Source organism: Globicephala melas, chromosome 3, assembly GCF_963455315.2.
Source record: "Globicephala melas chromosome 3, mGloMel1.2, whole genome shotgun sequence".
Lineage (NCBI taxonomy): Eukaryota > Metazoa > Chordata > Mammalia > Artiodactyla > Delphinidae > Globicephala > Globicephala melas.
Genome location: NC_083316.1, coordinates 21,469,345 through 21,475,203, shown reverse-complemented (window position 1 = coordinate 21,475,203; position 5,859 = coordinate 21,469,345). Strand labels below are relative to the sequence as shown.

The window sequence follows — 5,859 nt, the reverse complement described above, 5'->3', positions numbered from 1 at the left end:
ACAATGCGTGTTGCACACATTGGAGGTTTATGACAACCTCTGTCCAGCAAGTGTATAGGCACCACTTATCCAATAGCATCTGCTCAGTTTGTGTCTCTATGTAACATTTTGGTAATTTGCACAATATTTCAAACTTTTTCATTATGATTAGATTTGTTATGGTGATCTGTAATCAGTGAACTTTGAGGTTACTATTATACTTGTTTTTGGGCACCACAAACCGTGCCCATATAAGGAGGCAAACAATTGATAAATGTTATGTGTGTTCTGCCTGCTCCACCAACTGGTTTTTCCTCCTACTTGGACCTCCCTATCCCCTGAGGAATAATATTAAAATTAGGTAATTAATAATCCTCCAATGGACTCTAAGTGTTCAAGTGAAAGAAAGAATTGCAGTTCTTGCACTTTAAATCAAAAGCTAGAAATGTTTAATCTTAGGAAGGCATGTTGAAAGCTGAGATAGGCTGGGCTTCTTGCACCAAATATTTAGCCTAGTTGTGAATGCAAAGAAAATGTTCCTGAAGGAAATTAAAAGTGCCACTGTAACAGGGAAGAGCCAAATCAGACTACATGTTGGACCTGTTTCTTTTACTTTAACCTTTGCTTTCCACTGCTTTTGTTCACTAAAATGATACTGTCTGTATATAAACGGCCTGCCTCAGGGAACCCTGCCCCTCTGCCTGAATGTTAAACCAAAGTGCCTTTGTTCAGGGAAACATCCAGACCCTGTTCCACCTGCAGATGACTACAGGAAAGAAGAATTTTTTTTAACACATCCCCTCCCTGAGGCTGACCATTCAGGGGATATTTGCAAAACTTATAGCCTTTTTACTTTACTTCCCCATCTCCTCCCCATCTCTGTGCTATAAAAGAAACTGGCATCCAAACCCCGATAAGATGGTTATTTTGAGACTTTAGTCTGCCATCTTCTCGGTCTGCTGGCTTTCCGAATAAAGTCATATTCCTTGCCTCAACACCTCGTCTCTGATTTATTGGCCTGTCACGCGGCGAGCAGAGTGAGCTTGGACTCGGTAACACTACTCCAGTGAACACACAAATGATACGAAAATGAAACCGCCTTATTGCTGTTATGGAGAATGTTTTAGTGGTCTGGATAGAAGATCAGGCCAGCCACATTTCCTTAAGCCAAAGCCTCATCCAGAGCAAAGCCCTAACTCTCTTCAGTTCTATGAATGCTGAGAGTTTGAAGCTAGCAGAGGTTGGTTCATGAGATTTAAGGAAAGAAGCCATCTCCATAACTTTAAAGTGCAAGGTGAAGTAGCAAGTGCTGATGTAGAAACTGCTGCAAGTTATCCAGAAGATCTAGATAAGATAATTAAAAAGGTGGCTATGCTAAACAAAAGATTTTCAATGTAGACAAAATAGTCTTCTATTGGAAAAAAATGTCATCTAGGACTTTCATAGCTGGAGATGAAGAGTCAGTGCCTGGCTTCAAAGCTTCAAAGGACAGGCTGACTCTCTTATTAGGGATTACTGCAGTTGGTGTCTTTACATTGAAGCTAGTGCTCATTTATCATTGCAGAAATCCTAGGACCCTTAGTAAATTATACTAAATCTACTCTGCCTCTGGACTATAAATGGAACAACAAAACCTGGATGACAGTACATTTGTTTATAACATGGTTTGCTGAATATTTTAAGCCCACTGCTGAGAACTACTGCTCAGAAAAAATAATCTCTTGCAAGATATTAGTGCTCACTGACAATGCACCTGGTCACCCAAGAGTTCTGATGGAGATGTATCGATACAAGGAGGATAACATTGTTTTTATGCCTGCTAATACAGCATCCATTCTGCAGCCTATGGATCAAGGAGTAAATTTGACTAAGGCTGCCATAGATAGTGATTCCTCTGACGGATCTGGGCGAAGTCAATTGAAAACCTTAATGAAAGGAGTGACCATTCTAGATCCCATTAAGAACATTTGTGATTCATGGGAAGAATTCAAAGCATCAATATTAACAGGAGTTTGGAAGAAGTTGATTCCAAACCTCATGGTTGACTTTGAGAGATTCAAGACTTCAGTGAAGGAAGTAACTGCAGATGTGGTAGAAATAGCAAAAGAACTAGGATTAGAAGTGGAGCCTGAAGGTGAAACTGAATTGCTGCCATCTCATGATACAACTTTAAAAATGAGGAGTTGCTTCTTATGGATGAGCAAAGAAAGTGGTTTCTTGAGATGAAATCTACTTGTGATGAAGATGCCATGAAAACTGTTAAGATGACAACAAATGATTTAGAATATTACATAAACTTAGTTGATAAAGCAGTGGCAGTTTTTGAGAGGATTGACTCCAATTTTGAAAGAAGTTCTACTGTGAATAAAATGCTATCAAACAGTATTGCCTGCTACAGAGAAATCTTTCATGAAAGGAAGAGTCAATGGTTGTGGCAAAGTTCATTGTTAGCTTATTTTAAGAAATTGCTACAGCCATCCCAACCTTCAGCAGCCACCACCCTGAACAGTCAACAGCCATCAACACTGAGGCAACACTTTCCACCAGCAAAAAGATAACAACTTGCTAAAGGCTCAGATTATGGTTAGCATATTTTAGCAATAAAGTGTTTTCAAATTAAGGCATGTGCAATTTTTGGACATAATGCTATTACACACTTAATAGACTACTGGATACTGTAAAAATAATTTTTATGCATACTGGGAAACCAAAACATTCATGTGATTCACTTTATTATGATATTTGCTTTATCATGGTGGTCTGGAACCAAACCCACAATATTTCCCAGGTATGCCTGTATCCTCACTTAAATGTATTTTCGGCACCTTGCATTTACAGTTCAACTGCATGCACATGTTGAAGTGAGTTCTAGTCTTTACCATTAAAATAAAGAACAAAATGACACACACACAGAGCAATAGCAAAGTATCTCTTTTTCCCCCATACTCCTGTACTCTGCTACTAGCTCATTTCTTTTCTCTAAAGTTCTATACTCATGATTTCCCTTTTGCAACTCTTATTGACATATCATTACACATCACTGAGCCTACATTTTTACCCATAAATTTACCATTGACTTCCATATTACTAAATTCAGTGGACATATCAGTTTTCATGTTTGGATTAGCTCAGCATTGTTCTCCTGCACTGGAACTTTTTTCTTTGTGTGTGTGTGTACACATATGAGATGAGTTTTTAGGGATTATGTCTTCTGTTCTTAACTGTACATGAAAAGAATGCTTAGCCTATAAATACTTCTCAATAAATACTTATTGAATGAACAAATAAAAATGTAAATTAATAAATTATTGAATTGGAGTTACAAATTTTCCTAGTGGAATAATTTTAGAGATGTTAGTCTCTAAATTTATGTTCACAGATATAGTAAAGGGAGAGTAAATTTATGTTCACAGATATAGTAAAGGGAGAGATGTCTTCTATATTGAAACATTGTTATGAAGATTACATTTGACTATCTATTAAAGGAGCACTTAACATATACAGTCATTTCAATTTGTTGACCCTAAGGTACTTATGGTACATCCAAGTGAAAGTCCAAAACTACCTGGCAAATTATTCAGGAGAAAGCTACTTAGGAAGTAATTAGAGGGAGAAGTCTGTACATTTGCTCTCAGAATTTCTCAACCATTCTGCATTGTATAAAATGTGTGTGTGTGTGTGTGTGTGTGTGTGTGTGTGTGTTTCTGGCAAGATATTGTTTTTGAGGTTATGTATTATTAAAAGTGAAAACAATTAGGCAAGATCTTAGATGCAATTTTTTTCTACCTACATCACAGGATCTAAGTTGTCTTTAAGTGGCTAAAAGAAAAACCATCCTGTGAGTTATTAGGACCGTGCTCTATCCTAGTGAGCTTACTGACCCAAAACATTCTGTTCTTATTCTCATACAGAAAATGAGAAAGCTGAGACATTAGCATCATGTCACATATTTATGGTATTTCCTCACAATTAGCATATCCTTTGTTGAACTAAAACTAGTGATAGCTATTTCAGAATGAATGAAATTTTACTCACATATAGTCTATCATCCATCATTTACTGCCTGCCTTCTATAGAATAATATGGTCAAAGCTGTCATCTTATGAATATGCTTTATGTTATGAGTATACTTTATGTTATGCCTCATTTTTTCATGAATGTATCTCTAAATGTCTACATTGCTGCTATTATTTATTCATAACAATCTACAAAAGAAAAATAAAAACAGCAGGTTGCATAAGCAATGGTAAGCTAACATGTTGACAAGGAAAACATTTCACCAAAATTGCATTACACAGTTGAGGAGTTGAAGACAACATTGTCACCCATCAAATGCATTGATGATGTTTATTTAGGAATTGGAGTTTAGAATTACAGCAGATATTCAAGAGGTATATGCTCTACATATAAAGAAAGTGTTAGGATAATTCTTGGTATCTGTAAGAACATAAAGCAAATATTTTGATTTTAAGTATGTGATACCAAGATCAAGGACTCAGTAGGAAATGGAAGCTAATACTGAAATATGTGGAGTAAAAGTACAGATGTGTTATAAAAGAATAAGAAATAGTAAGTGGTTATTTAAAAAAAAATTAATACTGAAACATTTGTAGGAATAATATATATCAGGAATTCTCCTAGATGCCAGGATATCAGAGATAAATAAGATAAACAAGTCTTTTCCCAAACAGAACTTACATTATAATGGAGGAGTTAGAAAGTAATATATACATAGTAATTTATATATACACATGTATATATACACACATACAAATATACAATGTGGAAAATATACAAAAGCAGTAAAGTGGTAGAGAATTACTGGGGTGGAAATGTTAATGTAGAAAATAAAATCAGCTAGTGTCTGGTTAAGGAGTTTTCATTTTATTACAAACCTGAATGAATGAAGTGAGACTGAGAAACAAGTGAAATTACGGGAAGAATGTTCATACTAAAGCCAGTACACAGGTGTTAATAGCAGCTTCATGTGTAATAGCCAAGAACTGAAAATAACCCACATGTCTTTTAATGGTGAATGGACTAACTCTGGTACAGCCACATGGTGCAATAATACTAAGGAACAAAAAGGAGCAAACTATTGATACGAGAACTTAGTGGATTTCAAGTGCTTTATGCTGAGTGAAAAAGTCAATTTCAAAGGGTTATATGCTGAATTATTCCATATATATAACATGCTCAAAGACAGAAAATTATCATGGTCACAGATAAGTGTTTGCCAAAGTTTAGGGTTGGTGAAAGGGTTTGACAGTTAAGAGCTTATGTAAGGGAATTTCTTTGTGGTGATGGATGGAATCCATATACTGATTGTGGTGATAGTTATTCAAATATATTCTACTTACGTGATAAAACTTTGCAGAACTATACACCAGCCAAATCCATACCACTCTCCAAAATAGTGCATGTAAAACCTGCTGAAATCCAAATAAGTTATGTAGCCAAAATAATAGTACTATACTAGCATCACTTCCCTGTGTTTGCAATGTCCTATGGTTATATAAGATATTATCCTTTGGTACACTTCAACTCTTTGTGCTATTTTTTGCAAGTTCTGCAAAATAGTCAAACTATTTCAAAATTAAAACAAAATAGTAGAAAAAGAGCAACTGTTAGATATCTAGGTGTGAAAAAACATAGCATGTTAGAGGAACCTATTAAACTTTTACTGCCCATGGAGAGTACTATGCTCATATTTGTAAAATAAATAAAAGTAGTTAAACAACAAATCTTCAAATATAATTAAAGTGGGATAATCAAGGGATACATGTAGAAGAAAAGGTTAGAGGTAACGAGGGTCTCATTACTATTCAAATTTTATCTTAACTGTTACAGGAAAACATTAAAGTATTTGGAGCAGGAAAG

The 5,859-nt window shown here is 35.4% G+C and overlaps 1 pseudogene; it reads left to right on the top strand.

Moving 5' to 3' along the window:
• Positions 1–358: 358 nt before the first annotated feature.
• LOC132596983 (tigger transposable element-derived protein 1-like) lies at positions 359–2,567 on the top strand (annotated as a pseudogene).
• The last annotated feature ends 3,292 nt before the right edge of the window (positions 2,568–5,859 follow it).